At 43.3% G+C, this 20674-nt stretch overlaps 1 protein-coding gene and 1 pseudogene across 1 annotated transcript in view; both read right to left on the bottom strand.

Annotated features, from left to right (window-relative positions):
• Nucleotides 1-20674, bottom strand: part of LOC126456525 (agrin-like) — a 1113065-nt gene that overhangs the window by 305355 nt on the left and 787036 nt on the right. The gene's annotated exons all lie outside the window — the stretch shown is intronic.
• Nucleotides 13792-13909, bottom strand: LOC126459442 (5S ribosomal RNA; annotated as a pseudogene).

A 20674-nucleotide genomic window follows, 5' to 3' on the forward strand; every position in this document is an offset into this window, starting at 1 on the left:
TCCTACGGTCTTGGCGTGCATCCGTGCGTCGCTGCGGGTACCTGCACCTTCCGCCGACCACTGGCGACAACATCGATGTACTGTGGAGACCTCACGCCCCACGTGTTGAGCAATTCGGCGGTACGTCCACCGGGCCTCCCGCATGCCCGCTATACGCCCTCGCTCAAAGTCCGTCAACTGCACATACGGTTCACGTCCACGCTGTCGTAGCATGCTACAAGTGTTAAAGACTGCGATGGAGCTCCGTGTGCCACGGCAAACTGGCTGACACTGGCGGCGGCGGTGCACAAATGCTGCGCAGCTAGCGCCATTCGACGGCCAACACCGCGGTTCCTGGTGTGTCCGCTGTGCCGTGCGTGTGATCATTGCTTGTACAGCCCCCTCGCAGTGTCCGGAGCAAGTATGGTGGGTCTGACACACCGGTGTCAATGTGTTCTTTTTTCCATTTCCAGGAGTGTATTTGTCGAATGAATACCAGTTTATCATCTGCATTTCTTCTTGGTGTAGCAATTTTAATGGCCAGTAGTGTACATTCATAGGCAACATGGTTGTCAAAGAGAGTCATACTCATACATCGCGAAGTGCTTCTGATAAAGCGAATTTCTATTTGCTGCCAGCTTCAATCAAAGGAATCTTAATGAGATTACACAGTGAAAGTTTTCACGACCGGTTGGCATAGTTGCTGGCGAATCTTCCAGTTTATATGGTCATGTTCCATTAAAAATTTTCGTTCCTCACGTTTCGTCCAGAACAGGGTTGGACATCTCCTGGTTCCGTTGAGTCTTGCCGACTGTCCGGTAGGATGTCGGAGTGCGACACAAATGCTTTGAAAAGGGGCGTGTGGTAGAGGTTCAGACATGATCGATAGAAGAGTCCTTGTCAAAGATAAAATTTAATTGTCGAACTGTCGCCTGTCAAAAGGAAAACAGTGATATGTGGGCAGTAGTTCAATAGGAACTTTTGTGTCTGACAATGATTATCTCGGACAATCACGTGCGAACTTTGACAAAACCACACAACGAGTCAGTGGGCAAGAGAGCGGAAGCCAGAGCATCAGTGTAGTGTCTTAAGCAGCTGTGGACGAAACGTCGACTGTGCGGCTGATCCCGGCGGAGGTTCGAGTCCTCCCTCGGGCATGGGTATGTGTGTTTGTCCTTAGGATAATTTAGGTTAAGTAGTGTGTAAGCTTAGGGACTGATGACCTTAGCAGTTAAGTTCCATAAGATTTCACACACATTTGAACATTTGACGAAACATCGGGACCGAGAAACTCCATAGAGCCCGGAAGATTCATCAGCATCATCGTCATTAGGCAAAATAAAATTCTTATACCAGCCTATATGAAGCCATTCTTCTATAGAGTCAATAATGAAAACAAAATTATAAAAAGAGACATCGTAAGTTACATTAGTCAAGTGTATAATGTGTTTACCCATTTGAGTAATCTGCTACCTATACATGATTGCGATGCATCAATTTCCAAAGGAACTTTGCATCGTAATCAGAATAATACAGGCACTGCAATATCGTTTTTACCTGCCGATACCGGGCAAGCAACATTCAAGTACAACGTCTGACCTGTACGGGAATGTACATAATGGATGTACGAGTACAGGTCGTAGACGCATGGTTGATGACATATAAAAGTTTGAGTGTGGCCGTAAGTCGTACAGGGATAGCCGAATGGTAAAGCGACCGCTTGCGATAAGCGGGAAAACCGGGTTCGAGTTCCGGCACAAATTATCATTGTCCTCATTACATTCTACAGTTGATGGTAGTTCTTATTCGCAATTGCAAATTCATTTGATGTGCTGCAAGATTACTATGTAATTCACGCTTGGCTGTTTGTCAGAGGGTGCGTAGAATCAGTTTCAATTACTCAACCGATCCACTCTCAAATACCTGTAGACCATCTGAAAAGAACGTTTGTATCTTTCTGTGTTTCCTGTGATGTCCCTTATTTTATCATGACAGCCAAAAAAATATTACGGCATTCGGAGGACAAAGTTGGTGATTGGAATTTCGTGTAATTATCTGTTTGTATCGGCGACGTGTTTGTTTTAATTATTGCCTCCCCCACCAGCTTATTATATTTGTGACCACACGTGCTATTTCGTGGTAATAAAAAATAAACTGCCTTTCAAATCTCACCAATACGCGAGAAGAGGACAGATAACCCTTTAGTGACCAGTGGGAACGCTAGTTCCCACTTATTTGTTTTCGCTGTAAGTTCAGTGGTAATCCGTGTTCCCACTTTTAACTTCTGCTTCCATCTCTGTTAGAGTGTACTAACTATGTGTAGATTGTCAACGGTTAAGCGAAAGCTGTTGTATTTCTACCTTGTGAGTCAATCAACGCAGAAGCGCAGTTCCCGCGTGAAAACGAGCCACTGTTTCGACCGCTACAGCGTTTTTTGGATAGTGTGCTTTCCTTTTGCGCGTGAAATGACTTGTGTTGTATTTATTTACTTTTATATTTATGAGGGAGATAGTATTCGTGTATATTTGCTGAATTTGACTGAAAATTACATAAATATTACAAGGTAAGTTAGTGGAAGCAGAAGTGAAGCATTCTGCCCATTGGCTGTGGCAGAGTACAATAAAATAATGGGAGGAGTGGACAGATTTGATCAGCTGCGTGAACGGTATGCTGTAGGCCGTCGTTCGTGGAAGTGGTGGCACAAACTGTTTTTCTTTCTTGTAGATTTGGCAGTTGTCAATTCCTACGTTATGTGGAAGCTACAGAAGACAGAAGCAGACCAGCTAACACTTAGATTGCACTTGGCAAGGCAACTTATCTCTGGCTTCTCAAGTCGTAAGAGAAGAGGAAGGCCTGTTCATTTTCAAACACCAAAAAGAGGTGTGTCTGGTGTACCAGATGAAGTTTGTCTGGAGAAAGTTGGAACTCATTTACCTACAAAAGGTACAACAAACAGAAGATGCCGCCAATGTAGCACCAAGAACAAAGAAAAGAGAACAAAAAAATGGGTAGCAACTGTCGTGTACCTTTGTGTGTAGCACCATGCTTCTCTAAGTTCTATAGTACATCACCTTAGTAAACTCAAAGGACAGTATGAACTAATACAAATATAAATGTAATGTTTAACATGTTTTTGTACTACAAAATAAAGGAAATACATTTTTTTAAATTAGCAAGTGAAGTTACTCCAGAGTTCGATGGGAAAAATAGTTCCCACTAATTTTTTTATACTTTCAAGATTTAAACTATGATTTTATGAACGGTTTCTTAGCCCAATAAAGTGTTCATAAAAATTCTACAACTTCCGGAAATAATTTGGTCACTAAAGGGATAAGCATAGTGCAGACACGATGTTTAGTAGATTTTCTGCACCTTCTCTTCTGCGAATGAAGTGCACTCTGTTGTTCGTCTTCCCTACAATATTTTTATGATGTGGTTCTGATTTAACTTGTTCGTTATTGTAATACGTAGGCATTTAATTGAACCGAAAACCTGTAAATTTGTGTGATTTACCGTGTACCGTAATTTAACGAATTCTTTTAGTAAGTATGTGGAGACACTCACGTTTTTTATTGTCAAGGAACAATTGCCACTTTATACACCATGCCTGTATCTAGTCTGAATCATTTTACAATTGGATTTGATCTTCTGATGACTTTAATAGACAGTAAATGGCGGTATTACCAGAAATTAATATAAGGGAGTTGCTCAGATTATGATATTCGTGTTCCCTGACTCTATGTGGTGTTCACTTCGAATGCTACACTCCAGACAGCATCTGGGGAGTTAGAAAAAGACAGGGTACTAAGATCACTCAGTTGTATAAAGGCATTTTACTGTTGACAACAGTGATGAAGCGTGACTTTGTACAATTTTGTTCATATCATTGACGCCATTGTGAGAACGAAATTATATTGGCTGTTGTAAAAATTTGATCCTGCCTAACGATGATCGTCACGGCCGAAACTTTTATTTGTCAGCAGCTCTTGGAAATATGTAAGTATTACCTCCTTTTTACTAGCTGCGCGACACTTCATGCACAAAATACATCTTACCTTATTATATGTTTTTACTGTATATTTATTAATTTACAAGTGTGTGTGAATGGCACATGTTCATAGGAAGGATGAAACCAACCTTTTCGTGCCTTATGTCAGTATCAGTGTTGGTGCTTTCATTCAACAAGTTTAAGGTAAAATCCATCCGATAAATAACCTTCTTTATATACGTTTTATGGCATAACTGTTCTTGTGAATGATCTTAGTGACAGACCAGCCGAAAACTGTAACCAAGGATGAACGCATTTGAATCGTGACTGCTGTGTTGCTTCGTTCCACCACTTAACATAAGTCGTTACACGTGACGAGCTCAAAGGATGTGTGGATGACGAGTTGTTTGAAGGTACACCTTGTGCAACTGTCTTTGGGCTGATAAAGGGCAGGGCGACAATAATTTCGTGCTGTGTTCTTTGGAGCGGTGGTCAGTCAGGGTTTGGTCTGCGAATGTATGAAAGGCCCTGTATTTGCTTTAAAATTTACGGTGGAATTTTGGAGCTGAGTGGATGCAGATCTAGGTGGAAACACGTGCTGCTTAAATTAATGAGATTGCACCATGCTCTTGCGCATAGGGAATGCATTGCTACCACGACTTTTTTTATTGACACGAGATAAATTTATTCACTGCATTGACAGCTCCTGTGAAACAGAACTCGGTGTTTTACTAATGAGTTTGAGCTTTGTACCCAACGAGGTGAGGATATCCACCCAGTCCGTCATCAACCATTCTTGTATAATGCTTACGTAGCTCCTCTCAGCTGGAAGAAATTCACTTTCACGTTTTAACAGCTTTCTGTACATCATTTTGCTGGTTTTTTTTCCTCTGCGTCGAACAGTCTTCCCACAAACATGGCACATAATTTACTAGTAGATGTTTTCGGCACAGTCATTACTGCACCACTAAGTGGACTACGCCTGTCAGTATAGAACAACCGTTTTGCTTCTAACCTGACCTGCTGGCCAAGGGAAAATAAGAGTTAATGGCTTGCTCCTGTCACATGTACTTGGAGGTACTAACCAACCTAAAAACATACTGCTTACAAAAGCTACAAGCATGCTGATGTAAAGTTGTTTCATACACAGTACTCACTCACCAATAGAATTATCTACACTTAGGAGACACATTGTATGTACTAGGTAATTGTCTTTGTTTGTTTGAACTGCAGCGCACGTATATGAATAATAAGCACAATTTTTTCGTTCCCAATTTCACTGTTCCATGAATATATACCATTTTACCTCTTCAAATCTCCACTGTCAATTAAGTGGATTAACTACACTGTTTTTTAGCGGGTCCACCTTAGGTGTCAGTCTTGTTCGTATAATGTTATCGACTGAACACAGTGCAGCTAAGACATTGTCCGTGTATGATTAACTTGAACCTATCCAGGCTTTCAGGAGTCTACAACAGACGGTGCTATGCATGTGGACATTGTCTATAGTGCTCGCCAAATTGCACTATGAGGATTAAAATGACATGTGATCAAAAGATGCAGCTACTAATTCAAGGCAACTAATAGAGAACGGTTAAATACATTCAGTGTCCACATGCTGTACATTACTTTGATTCAGAATCAAGTAGCCTCTCCTTACCTGCTGAAATAATTCGCTCCTACTTTGCAGTAAGACATACATCCTTGTTTCGTTTATTTTCACTATGTTTACAAGGGTTTGCACGTTATACAGACTGCACTCACATGTGCATTCCAGGGATGATTCCTGTAAGGAACAGTCTAATCACATTAATGTTCTCAAATGCAACGTTGTACATTTCAGGGATGTAATCTTACACTTGGCGTACCCTGCCTTGATATATCGCCCGACATGAGAAGAATACAGTAATCTTATAATCTAAGCAAAACTACATAATATCCAATCGGATGATCATAGATAAAAAGGTCTGGCTAATAGAATATGCAAAGGAAACAAGTAAGAAAGGAGAATTAAGGTTATCTGTCAATGACTAGAGATGCAGTACAAGTTTGGAAATGACAAGGTATTGGGAATGAAATCAGCCATGTCCTTTCTAAGGGATCTATACCGGCATTTTCTATGAGCGATGCGATAAAACCACATAAAACGTAAATCTGAAGGACGGGATTGAAATTTGAACAGCAGCTTTCCCAGTGGTTTAATACTGAAACAATTTGCAAAGTATGGCACAAAAGTATGGCACATGTTACATGCAATATCAGTAACGAAAATTCTCCGTGAAAGACGGGTGCGATATTTTAATACAGTGTTTTCTGCTTCGGCATGTTACTGTGAGTTCTCTGCTTTACAATAGAAACAAAATAGCAATAGATGCAGTGAGTAGAAGCTGCCAATACTGTATTAAAAATAGAGAAGTTGTTTATATCTGTCGGAAACGATAAGGATTTCTCTTGCTGATTACTTTGGAAATGATAAAATACATATCTAAAACGGTGTTCTTGAATAGTGTGTGAAATATTATGGGACTTAACTGATAAGGTTATCAGTCCCTGAGCTGACACACTACTTAACCTAAATTACCCTAAGGACAAACACAAACACACCCATGCCCGAGGGAGGACTCTAACCTCCGCTGGGACCAATCTTGAATAAAAAATTGAAGAATTTAAGTGCGAATTGTTGGAACTTCCAACCCGTTAATCCTATTAACTACCAGTTACCTCATCCAGGAATATTTACAGCCAGAAAGTAGACAGAAGCACCTGAAGGTATCGTTGTAGATGGATAATTTCCATGTCTGAGTATTCGATAAAGTGCATAGACCTAAAAGCGGATTATGTTTAAAAATAAATGGTTTTTGGTATTTCGCATTCACATGCTGGGATATTTTTACCCTATCGATATAATATTCAGAGCACTTTAAAGGACAAACAACAATAAAACAGAATGAGATTTTCACTCTGCAGCGGAGTGTGCACTCATATGAAACTTCCTGGCAGATTAAAACTGTGTGCCGGACCAAGACCCGAACTCGGGACCTTTGCCTTTCGCGGGCAAGTGCTCTACCTACTGAGCTACCCAAGCACGACTCACGCCCCGTCCTCACAGCTTTACTTCCGCCAGTACCTAGTCTCCTACCTTCCAAACTTTACAGAAGCTTTCCTGCGAACCATGCAGGACTAGCACTCCTGAAAGAAAGGATATTGCGGAGACATGGCTTAGGCAAAGCCTAGGGGATGTTTCCAGAATGAGATTTTCACTCTGCAGCGGAGTGTGCGCTGATATGAAACTTCCTTTCAGATTAAAACTGTGTGCCGGACCGAGACTCGAACTCGGGACCTTTGCCTTTCGCGGGCAAGTGCTCTACCAAAGGTCCCGAGTTCGAGTCTCGGTCCGGCACACAGTTTTAATCTGCCAGGAAGTTTCAATAATAAAACACTATGAGCTATGAGGTTTCTAAAAGAAAAGAAAAATGAAAACGAATATTATAAAAAAGTAGAGTAAGAAATTACTTGATTTTACCGTTAGATAAGGGTCTAGAAAAGAGAAAGGGGTATACTACGAACCAAAACCAAATTTGCGTGTAAAATTTAGGAAAGATTTTACGCACTTCGAATTATGTTTACTAGATAAGGTAAATATGCCTGCATCCTCTTTACAATAATTTCTTGACCTTTTGTCTCCTTTTAGCAAGCTAGAATTGTCATGATACAATCAACTGCACTAATATTAGAGAACTGAATAACATCTCTAGCTTCAAATAACAGTTAATGAGATATATAGTAGAGCAACAATAGGGATTAACATTATCTCTGTATGCACTCTTGACCCCACACTGTAGCCTGATCCTCCTCGTTTGCCAGTATTCTTAGCTGATGCAGTCTCCTTAAATTTCCTTTCCCCAGTACTCGCTATATCAGAAACATCTGTTTTGTACACCTATAAGTTCTTTTTATGTATGACACTACTATTATTGTTATTATTGTCAGTGTTCTTATTATTATTGTTGTTATTATTAGTAGTAGCAGCCGCAGCAGTGACTATTACCAGTATTAGCTTTATTAGTTCATTGTCAATATTATTTACTCATACTGCCGCTTAAGACACTCAAATCTTTTCAATACAATTTGTTACATTAAAACTGTGTCTTACCGAAATATGACGTAAGAGTGTGCCTATTGTTCTAATCAGATCGGGTTAAATAAATAAATAAAGAAATATTTAAATAATATTGTCTATTATTTCATTAATTTCAGTGAACTACATTCTCCTTATGCAAATGTTCCTAAACTATCTCGCAGGGATTACTGGAGATTTTCAGAGGAAAAGGCCTTCACCTGTACTACAGGCCGACTGAAAATGAATTGTGAAGAATGCTGAACTCTTTTCCAGACTTAAAATCTTGACCTACATGTAGATACTAACAGTACGAGCAGCCTCCACGAATTTTTTTTTATTTATACGTTGAATCCAAGTACGACCTGCTTGCTGCAGTGACGGCAACGTATGTGTGAATACCACACCGTGCTTTTGGAGGGAAGTTAAGACACGAAAACCGATTTCATCCCACGGAAGCCCATTCCGACAAGACGAAAATTAAATAAGTTTATTATTTATGTTGTTAATATATAAGGTGTCGGACACCTGGTGGCCTAGTAATAAAGTGTGTGGCTGGAAAACAAGTGGTCGTGGGTTCGAATCCCGGTTGTACCACGAAAATTTTCAGTCTATCTTTGAACTAGCCTACACCTCTCTACTATGTTAGTAGTGGTCAGGACGACATGTGGTTCCGGATTCCACGTTATGCTCTAGATCCCCATTCCCCAGACTACGGACACGCGGTTCGCCGAGGTGACGTCGAATTGAAAGACTGAATGCAGCTGTTCAGCTGCAAGCCATCTTGGCAACCACACAAAAGGCTGTTTGTTTGACAGCAGTATGTGTTTTGCTTATTTTATTTTACACGCATCCTAACTGCGTATATGTCACCTCGATCTACGTAAATAACACTTGAATGACTTGCCTAATATTTGTACCGTTATGGAACTGTACACTAGGTTGACAATTCTCATAGAATAAAGCCGGCCAGGGTGACCGAGCGGTTCTAGGCGCTACAGTCTGGAACCGCACGACCACTACGGTCGCAGGTTCGAATCCTGCCTCGGGCATGGATGTGTGTGATGTCCTTAGGTTAGTTAGGTTTAAGTAGTTCTATGTTCTAGGGGACTGATGACCTCAGAAGTTAAGTCCCATAGTGCTCAGAGCCATTTGAACCATTTGAACTCATAGAATAGCGACATGCACGTTTACAGGTGGCGGGAGTATCGTATACACAAGGTATAAAAGGGCAGTGCACTGGCTGGCGGTGACGTCATTTGTACTCAGGTGATTCTTGTGAAAAGGTATCCCACATGATTATGATCGCATGTCAGGAATTAACAGACCTTGAACGCAGAATGGTTGCTGGAGTCAGACGCATGGGACATTCCGTTTCGGAAATCATTAAGGAATTCAATATTCCGAGATCCACTGTGTCGACAGTACAAAATTTTAGACATTACGTCTCATCGCAGACAAGGAAGTTGTCGATGGCCTTCGCTTAACGACAAAGTGCACTTAACGACAAAGTGCGGTAGCATTGCGTAGAGTCGTCAGCGCTAACAGACCAGCAACACTGTGTGAAAGAACGGCAGAAATCAATGTGTGACCCACGACGAACGTATTCGTTAGGCCAAAGCGGCAAAATTTGAATGGGCTGAGGCAGCAGACGACCGACGAGAGTGCCTTTGGTAACAGCACGACATAGCCTGCAGCGCCTCTCCTGGGCTCGTGACTATATCGATTGGATCCTAGTCTACTGGAAAACCGTTGCGTGCTCAAATGAGTCCAGATCTCAGTTACTAAGAGCTGATGGTGATATTCGAGTGTGACGCAAATCCCACGAAGCCATGGACGTGTTGTCAACATGGCACTGTGCAAGCTGGTGGATTTTCTATAATGGTGTAGGCTGTGTCTACATGGATTCTACTGGGTCCTCTGGTCCAACTAAACGGATCATTGACTGGTAATGGTTATGTTCGGCTACTTGGAGATCATTTGGAGCCATAAATGACCTTCAAGTTCACAAACAACGATGAAATTTTTTGTGGATGAGAATGTGACATTTTACTGGACCTCAGTTGTTCGTGACTGATTTGAAGAACATTCTGGACACTTAGAGTCACCCAGACGACTCGTTATGAATCCCATTGAACATTTATGGGACACAATCGAGAGGTCAGTTCATGCACTAAATCCTGCATCGGCTGGACTTTCGCAATTTTGAGCAGCTATAGAGCATGGCTATAGAGCATGGCTATAGAGCATGGATCAATGATTCTGCAGGTGATTTCCAATGACTTGCTGATCCATGCCACTTAGAGTTGCTGCACTACGCCGAGAAAAAGGAGGCCCGACACGATATAAGATGGTATACCATGATTTCTGTCGCCTCAGTGTGAATACATAAATAAAACAGAGGCTCTACATCATTTTACGTAACAGATGCAAAATGCGTTTAGTATCACTAAAATTATGGTATATCTATTGAAATGTGGTCTGTATTGAATTGTGGTCTTAGTCTTGTTGAGGATGTTATAGTGTCAGCAATTTAAGTATGTTTTTTATGTACTTGATAATAAGTATTATATGTGCTAGTAAGTCACACGTCATATACAAAAGTATGGTAAAAATATTTTTTATTTAGTGGACACACTACGTAATGGATATTTTCACACATTTTTCTTAATGGGCATGTCTTTAACAATCTAGAGTATGAATGTATTTTTTCTACAGCCCTTGATGTACGAGGGCAGTTCAATAAGTAATGCAACACATTTTTTTTCTCGGCCAATTTTGGTTGAAAAAACCGGAAATTTCTTGTGGAATATTTTCAAACATTCCCGCTTCGTCTCGTATAGTTTCATTGACTTCCGACAGGTGGCAGCGCTGTACGGAGCTGTTAAAATGGCGTCTGTAACGGATGTGCGTTGCAAACAATGGGCAGTGATCGAGTTTCTTTTGGCCGAAAACCAGGGCATCTCAGATATTCATAGGCGCTTGCAGAATGTCTACGGTGATCTGGCAGTGGACAAAAGCACGGTGAGTCGTTGGGCAAAGCGTGTGTCATAATCGCCGCAAGGTCAAGCAAGACTGTCTGATCTCCCGCTTGCGGGCCGGCCGTGCACAGCTGTGACTCCTGCAATGGCGGAGCGTGCGAACACACTCGTTCGAGATGATCGACGGATCACCATCAAACAACTCAGTGCTCAACTTGACATCTCTGTTGGTAGTGCTGTCACAATTGTTCACCAGTTGGGATATTCAAAGGTTTGTTCCCGCTGGGTCCCTCGTTGTTTAACCGAACACCATAAAGAGCAAGGGAGAACCATCTGTGCGGAATTGCTTGCTCGTCATGTGGCTGAGGGTGACAATTTCTTGTCAAAGATTGTTACAGGCGATAAAACATGGGTTCATCACTTCGAACCTGAAACAAAACAGCAATCAATGGAGTGGCGCCACACCCACTCCCCTACCAAGAAAAAGTTTAAAGCCATACCCTCAGCCGGTAAAGTCATGGTTACTGTCTTCTGGGACGCTGAAGAGGTTATTCTGTTCGATGTCCTTCCCCATGGTCAAACGATCAACTCTACTCTTCAGAAATTGAAGAAACGACTTCAGCCTGTTCGTAGGCACAAAAATCTGAACGAACTTCTCCTTCTTCATGACAACGCAAGACCTCACACAAGTCTTCGCACCCGAGAGGAGCTCACAAAACTTCAGTGGACTGTTCTTCCTCATGCACCCTACAGCCCCGATCTCACACCGTCGGATTTCCATATGTTTGGCCCAATGAAGGACGCAATCCATGGGAGGCACTACGCGGATGATGAAGAAGTTATTGATGCAGTACGACGTTGGCTCCGACATCGACCTGTGGAATGGTACCGTGCAGGCATACAGGCCCTCATTTCAAGGTGGCGTAAGGCCGTAGCATTGAATGGAGATTACGTTGAAAAATAGTGTTGTGTAGCTAAAAGATTGGAGAATAACCTGGTGTATTTCAATGCTGAATAAAACAACCCCTGTTTCAGAAAAAAAATGTGTTGCATTACTTATTGAACTGCCCTCGTATTAAGTCCAATAGAATGACGCTGCGTTGCTTGACTTAAAGATGCTTTTCGATACTCTTCTGTACATAACAGACCAGCTTCGTGTTTCGATTGAAGCGTTTCCTAGCAAACACAAAACAGCAAATCATTCTTAACGGAGAGAAATTGCGCCGGCCGAGGTGGCCGAGCGGTTCTAGGCGCTACAGTCTGGAACTGCGCGACCGCTGCGGTCGCAGGTTCGAATCCTGCCTCGGGCATGGATGTGTGTGATGTCCTTAGGTTAATTAGGTTTAAGTAGTTCTAAATTCTAGGGGACTGATGACCTCCGCTGTTAAGTCCCATAGTGCTCAGAGCCATTTGAACCATTAAAACCATTTGAACCATTTGAGAGAAATTGCCAGACGTAAATATAACTTCATGCGTATCACAAGGGGATATAATATATACAAATGAGGTACTGGGCGACTTCGGAAGCTTCATGAGGCTTTATGCGGTTGATGGTGTTCGATGCAGAGATGTCACGAAGTTAGAAAATTTCAGCGAAATACAGGAAGACCATCAGTTGACTATCAACGTAGATGCATCGTATTATCGATAAATAAGCAGAGTTACACATTGTTATATGGTTACACAATTACAGAACAATGACTGCGAGGAGTTGCACCCATTAAATATCTGGGAGTATGTGTAACGATCGATTTATTGTGGAACGACCACATAAAGATAAGTGCTGGTAAGACATATGCCAGGCGGAGATTCTTTGGAAGGATCCCCAGGAAATAAAGGCCGTCGACGAAGAAGGTAGCAAACAAAACACTCGTTCAATCAGTACTCGAATACTGGTCGTCAGACTAGGATCCGCACCACATAGGATTGACAGAGGGACAGGGAAGAGCCAAAGAAGGGCAGCGCGTTTCGTCATAGCGCAAAAGTATTAGAGATGCTCATCCAGTTCCAGTGGCACACGCAACATGAGAGGCATGATTCATCAGCGTGTGGTTCACTTTTTGTTATGTTCCTAGAAGAGTCAATCGATACATAGCTTCTCCTGTGTATATCTCGCTAAACGACCATGAAGGTAAAATGAGAGGTAAATGACCTCACACGGAGGATCACTAATAGTTTTTCTTCTCACAGACCAACAGACCACTTATGACTAGTGGAGGAAAGGGGAAAAGTGACAATAGTGCACAAAGTACTCTCCACCATAAACCATCATGTTCCTTGCAGAGTATAGCTCTAGATGTAACTTTTTTGTGGGAGGTTGAAATAGTATTTCACCAGTGCTCATGGCCTTAGTGGCTGTTAAAACTGTTCCTTTCTACAGTGATGTCATTCCAAAGATAGCGCTGGAGTGCATGTTGAAGGTGTGGCGTTGGGACTTGAAGTCCCATACCATCCTCCGACGGTGGAGGTTCAAGTTGCAAGCAAGAGGTAACATAACTACTACTACTACTACTACTACTCCGTCCGAACAGGCCTTGGAGTGCACAACGCTACCGACCGGCCACCGTGTCATCCTCAGCCCACAGGCGTCACTGGATGCGGATGTGGATGGGCATGTGGTCAGCACACCGCTCTCCCGGCTGTATGTCAGTTTACAAGACCGGAGGCGCTACTTCTCAGTCAAGTAGCTGCTCAGTTTGCCTCACAAGGGCAGAGTGTACCCCGCTTGCCAACAGCGCTCGGCAGACCGGATGGTCACCCATCCAAGTGCTAGCCCAGACCTACAGCGCTTGCCTTCGGTGATCTGATGGGAACCGGTGTTACCACTGCGGCATGGCCGTTGGCAACATAACTAATAACTGCATTAGGTACCAACATCGGTGGTTTACGATGGTCGACACCCATCGTGTGGTCAAGTCAAAACTAACGCTTCATTAGTGGCCGTGTCAGGTCTGCTGTAGATGTAGATGTCGTTTTCCGTTTTTCGTCCTGACAAGGTATGTTCTTCAGCGAGAGTTTGTAAGACCACAAAGCTTTGATGAATTAGCAGTGCTTTCGTAAAGATTTATGAGGATACTACAAAGAAATATATCTTGACAAAGTAAATTTGGACAACGTTGTGATTCGTTGCTTCACAAAATGTAGAGTGAATCGGGGGAAGATGGCTATACGCTTGTGTTTCTTCACTGTGGCACGAGAGCGCAGCACCCAGAGGTTCACAGCTACAATGAGTCCAAGTCTGAAGGGACAAGGGGTATATGCATTTTGCCTTTGGGAGCCAAAAAACTGTGTTATTTATTAAAACTTACTGTCTAAAATAATCGCAGATGTATTTAAAAACATTAACAGGGATTTCTATATATTTTTACTAGTTACAACCGTTTGGTTGTGACTGGATTTGCGATTTCCTGTCAGAGAGGTCACAGTTCGTAGTAAGTGACGGAAAGTCATCGAGTAAAACGGAAGTGATTTCAGGCGTTCCCCAAGGTAGTGTTATAGGATCTTTGCTGTTCCTTATCTATATAAACGATTTGGGAGACAATCTGAGCAGCCGTCTACGGTTGTTTGCAGATGACGCTGTCGTTTATCGACTAATAAAGTCATCAGAAGATCAAAACAAACTGCAAAACGATTTATAAGAAATATCTCAATGGTGCGAAAAGTGGCAGTTGAGCGTAAATAGCGAAAAGTGTGGCGTCATCCACATGATTGCGAAAAGGAACTCGTTAAACTTCGGTTACACGATAAATCAATCTAATCTAAAAGCCGTAAATTGAACTAAATACCTAAGTATTACAATTACGAACAACTTAAATGGGAAAGAACACATATAAAATGTCGTGGCGAAGGCTAACTAAAGGCTGCGTTTTATTGGCAGGACACTTAGAAAATGTAACAGACTTACTAAGGAGACTGCCTACACTACGCTTGTCCGTCCTCTTTTAGAATACCGCTGCGCGGTGTGGGGTCCTTACCAGGTAGGACTGACGAAGTACAATTTAAAAAGTTCAGAGAAAGGCAGCACGTTTTGTATTATCGCGAAATATGGGAGAGAGTGTCACAGAAATGATACAGGATTTGGGCTGGAAATCATTAAAAGAAAGGAGTTTTTCGTTGCGACGGAATCTTCTCACGAAATTCCAATCACCAACTTTCTCCTCCGAATGCGAAAATATTTTGTTCACATGGACCTACATAGGCCGGAACGATCACCACGATAAAATAAGGGAAATCGGAGCTCGTACGGAAAGATGTAGGTGTTCATTTTTTCCGCGCGCTATACGAGATTGGAATAATAGAGAATTGTGAAGGTGGTTCGATGAACCCTCCGCCAGACGCTTAAATGTGATTTGCAGAGTATCCATGAAGATGTAGATGTAGATGTAGAACAAAATTGCTGACGGTATCAAAATTATTTCGCTAACTGACTCCCATCTTCGGGGTAAGGTGGCTATCAGTTCAAACTGTAGAAAAAGAAAATTCTAAGGTAGATGAAAGTCATTATTTTATCACATACATTGGTTTTCAGTCTGAAAAAAACCTTATCAAACACGCGTGAGTATTCTCGTTTTAAAAATTTCAAAATTCAAGCACAGTTTCATGCAGACGCATAAAGTATTGCATCTCCCCCCGACGAGTTGTACATGATTTGTTTAATTAATATGATTTACTCACTAGAGGTATATGTTTTATTGCTGCAATATTGTTCGTATTTAAAATTCCTGCACTGCAAATTCAGGGTGATTTAGGGAATGTCCATTGATTAGCAATAGATGTCTAACAAGTGAACTCTTGTGTGCGGATTCAGAACCTTAAGAGGATACTGCGCAGGCGATCGACAATCCGTGCAGGCGGCTCCAGATTAGCGTAATAAGTATTCACGACAGGGACGGCCTAAAGAGGCAGACAGGCAGATACGTCGGCGCGACAAACTCGCCGCCGTGGCGGCTGAAATACGCGCGTCAGCTCTGAGAAACGAGGCGCCGTTACCGGAGCCGGCGAAACCCAATTTTCCGGAGAGCTCCGATACAAAGACGCGCTCCCGCGGCGCGTTTTTAGCATTCAGGAGCCGCCTCTTAATATAACACAATCAGCGAAAAGGAGGCTGCGCAAAATAAATACAACGGCGTAATGGTGTTCTCGCGCTGTTGAAACTTTCAATTACAGGCGGGGGCTGTCTAGAACATCTTAACAACGGCGCGTGACCCGAATGTGTGCGCGGCGGGCTGCCGAAGCTGCAGGAGCGCGCCAGGTAGCTGAGAATTGCACCTCCACTCTGCGACAGATGTTGATAATTTAGTTAATTACATTGGTATTACACAAACTGCCGAATGGAGCTATAGCTGATATACTATACCGAAAGATAAACGACGTGATTTTCGCTGTGTATTACTCTTATATTCGTTAGTTGCTGCACTTTTCAGTAGTTCTCCGCGCACAGGACATAACTTTCATCAGTACATAAATACTGTTACACTATTTGACATGCTCAGTGGTTTTGATATATATATATATATATATATATATATATATATATATATATATATATATATATATATATATATATATAAGGGCCATCTGAATGGTTTGAAGTAGCCTTTCTTGTGGCACTTTCTTCACCTCATTCTAGCCAATACACCCATTACCGTAAACTAGTTGTATATGTCATAAAACAGTGTGATCGAAAAGTCAGGCGCATGAAAATAAATGTACGTGTAAATAGGAGTTGCAGTGCTCTCGTTCGATCAGTCACTGCCAGACAGAACCACTCGCATTACCGACAACAAACGAAGATTACAAAGGCTTCTGTGGTGTTTCTAGCAGCACCAGCTTTGCCCGGCTCTAAACTTTGCTTCTAGAAATGTGAACAGCCCACCACCATTTCGGTGAAGCTGCCCCGTCCGTGATGTGGCCATTCAACCACCATTTCAGTGACGCTGTCCTTTCCATTATACCCGGTTCTCATCTTTGTTTCTAGAAACGTGCCCGGCCCACCCACATTTCAATGCAGCTTTCTCTCCGTGATGTTGCTTATCCTTTTTCGTAGACTTTTACACTGTCGGTGAAGTTCTGTTTGTGCCCCCAATCATTACAAAGCGCTACCTGATGTATTATGAACCAGACGATATGATTGGGTATCAATGTAATTTCGTAAACGTACACATTGGTTGGTTAACATGTCGATCTCCGAAAACCAATGAATATTTACAACCCAATGTTATCTTGTTAACTGACGACATGCCAGGATCCGAATATGGCGGTTCGCTGAATTCAGATTTAATGTCTGTCGCGACGTTGTTGCTGCCATTACATCCGGAGTATCAGCCTTAGAGTTACTGCATTAAAAAAAATACCTAACGATGCGGATGAATCGGAGATCGGTTTTAATGAGATTTGGATAACGAGATTGCACTGTATATTAGCAGGAAACGAATATTAAGGAGAAATCAGTCGTTACATAGTAATTTTGCTGCTAGATCTCACTGCTTGCTCGGATTGTATACCTCCCCTGACTTAAACAATTCTGGCGAGCTTCCAGCACCTGTACCTAACGATGACTGTTCTTTATGATAAAATCACCGGGACAATTCGAAGCAAGGTGTGTGAGTCTTCGCAGTACTGTCGTACCAGGCCAGTTCTCACTTCCTATCTGGTTCATCCTGTCACTTTCTTTTTCTCAGATTTTCCGACTGTTCACAGCTATCACAACTCGTAGCTTGCACTGTGTGTATGCGTCATCTTGATCAAAATTGTCACATCAGCAGACATTTTAATCAGAAACAAAGTGATGTGGTCCCACTTGAGGTCGTACGTTAAGAAAAGCTCTCAACAAATTCCACCCCCAGCTACCACTATTTTGGCCTTTTAGTGCCAGGTGATGCCAGAGACTTCGCATGATGGTCTCACTATGGGTCATAGATCCCTCCTAAGTCTTTGTCTGACGACACGGTTGGATATCAATATACACTCCTGGAAATTGAAATAAGAACACCGTGAATTCATTGTCCCAGGAAGGGGCAACTTTATTGACACATTCCTGGGGTCAGATACATCACATGATCACACTGACAGAACCACAGGCACATAGACACAGGCCACAGAGCATGCACAATGTCGGCACTAGTACAGTGTATATCCACCTTTCGCAGCAATGCAGGCTGCTATTCTCCCATGGAGACGATCGTAGAGATGCTGGATGCAGTCCTGTGGAACGGCTTGCCATGCCATTTTCACCTGGCGCCTCAGTTGGACCAGCGTTCGTGCTGGACGTGCAGACCGCGTGAGACGATGCTTCATCCAGTCCCAAACATGCTCAATGGGGGACAGATCCGGAGATCTTGCTGGCCAGGGTAGTTGACTTACACCTTCTAGAGCACGTTGGGTGGCACGGGATACATGCGGACGTGCATTGTCCTGTTGGAACAGCAAGTTCCCTTGCCGGTCTAGGAATGGTAGAACGATGGGTTCGATGACGGTTTGGATGTACCGTGCACTATTCAGTGTCCCCTCGACGATCACCAGTGGTGTACGGCCAGTGTAGGAGATCGCTCCCCACACCATGATGCCGGGTGTTGGCCCTGTGTGCCTCGGTCGTATGCAGTCCTGATTGTGGCGCTCACCTGCACGGCGCCAAACACGCATACGACCATCATTGGCACCAAGGCAGAAGCGACTCTCATCGCTGAAGACGACACGTCTCCATTCGTCCCTCCATTCACGCCTGTCGCGGCACCACTGGAGGCGGGCTGCACGATGTTGGGGCGTGAGCGGAAGACGGCCTAACGGTGTGCGGGACCGTAGCCCAGCATCATGGAGACGGTTGCGAATGGTCCTCGCCGGTACCCCAGGAGCAACAGTGTCCCTAATTTGCTGGGAAGTGGCGGTGCGGTCCCCTACAGCACTGCGTAGGATCCTACGGTCTTGGCGTGCATCCGTGCGTGCGCTGGCTGACACTGACGGCGGCGGTGCACAAATGCTGCGCAGCTAGCGCCATTCGACGGCCAACACCGCGGTTCCTGGTGTGTCCGCTGTGCCGTGCGTGTGATCATTGCTTGTACAGCCCTCTCGCAGTGTCCGGAGCAAGTATGGTGGGTCTGACACACCGGTGTCAATGTGTTCTTTTTTCCATTTCCAGGAGTGTAGTTTCATACACGTACACATCATCAGAATTGAAATTCTCTGTGACAGGTAGAATGGGTACCAGAGTGTACTAGTATTGTTTGTGTTTAGTGTTGTTATCAGGCCTGGAAGGCTGTACAAGGGTCGTAGCCAACTTCAGATTTTGAGTGATCTCTATGAACGACAAAGAGATGCCGAAATACGCTTGTGAGACAGCTTTATCAGCAACTGAGAGTGAAAGGGGCCTCATTGTGGGTCTCCTTTTGGTCAGATGATCGTATCGTTCAGTATTCAGAGTTTTGGAGTATTCTAACGTGACAGTGGCCCATGCTGGAGTGCATGGCAGGGCGGGCGTACCAGTCGTGGTTCTGGTTGAGCACATGCGACCACCCAGAGGAGGGCGCTATACTGAGGAACAAGCACACCGTAACTTTCACAGCTGCGCCTACCATCCGAGAACAAATAATGGACTGTCTTCAACGTTCTATGCCATCCGATACCATTAGTCTGGGAATAGCATCAACCACACGTGGGGGTCACCGGAGGCTGCTGTTAACAACAAAACAAAAACGGCTGCTTTTGGAGAGGGAAAGTGGACTGTCGACGAATGACATCGCATTGTTTTCGGCGATGAAATGCGGTTCTGCACTGCCCTGAGTGACCATCGTCGGCCAGCATGGCAGTGACCTGGTAAGAGGATTCATTGTTCCAATGTTTTGTAAACACACAGCGATATTACTTCTGGTGTCATGTTATGGAGATACAGCGAGTAAGACGTCAGGTCCCGGCTGCTAGTTCGAAGGAAATCTGATGACACAACGGTATGTCACGACTCCCTGCGTCATCGTGTGTTACCTTCGTTGCGACAGTATCGTGGCGCCGTTTTTCAACATGAGAGTGATCGCCCACACATGGCACGTGTCTCTATGAACAGTCTGCGTAATGTTAAGGTACTCCTGTAGCCAGTAAGGTAGATCTGTTTCCGATAGAACTCGTGAAACCAGCTCAGACGTCAAGTCCGCTCCAGTGCGAGGATACATAGGACCAGTTACAACAGTTGTGAGCTAGTTTTATGACATCCTCCCCAACAGAATAAGTGCATGCATCCCGATCAGAGGGGGTTCAATGTCACATTGCTAAGTGGACTCATATGCCAAGTTCCTTATAAATTAGACTCGATGTTGTGATGACTGTAATGACATCATATATCCTCTCTATTCGTAAAATTGCATTTTCTTTCCAGCTCCCCTTCTGGGTGCTTTGCTTTTTTGTCAGTCAGTATATGTCCTCCATTGGCATAATTATTATTCCTATTATTCTCATGTCTGTCTAAACCTAATCCTAAATTTTTAAAAGTTGTTTACACTACACAATCATTTCATATGTTACAGAGCGTCCCCGGTTAGATGTGGGAAATACTGGGTGTTTCATACAGATTCACCCAACTTCACTGAACTTATAAATCAATAAAGATAGAAATTTAGGGTGAAT

The sequence above is a fragment of the Schistocerca serialis genome, chromosome 2 (genome assembly GCF_023864345.2).
Source record: "Schistocerca serialis cubense isolate TAMUIC-IGC-003099 chromosome 2, iqSchSeri2.2, whole genome shotgun sequence".
In the NCBI taxonomy this organism is placed as follows: domain Eukaryota; kingdom Metazoa; phylum Arthropoda; class Insecta; order Orthoptera; family Acrididae; genus Schistocerca; species Schistocerca serialis.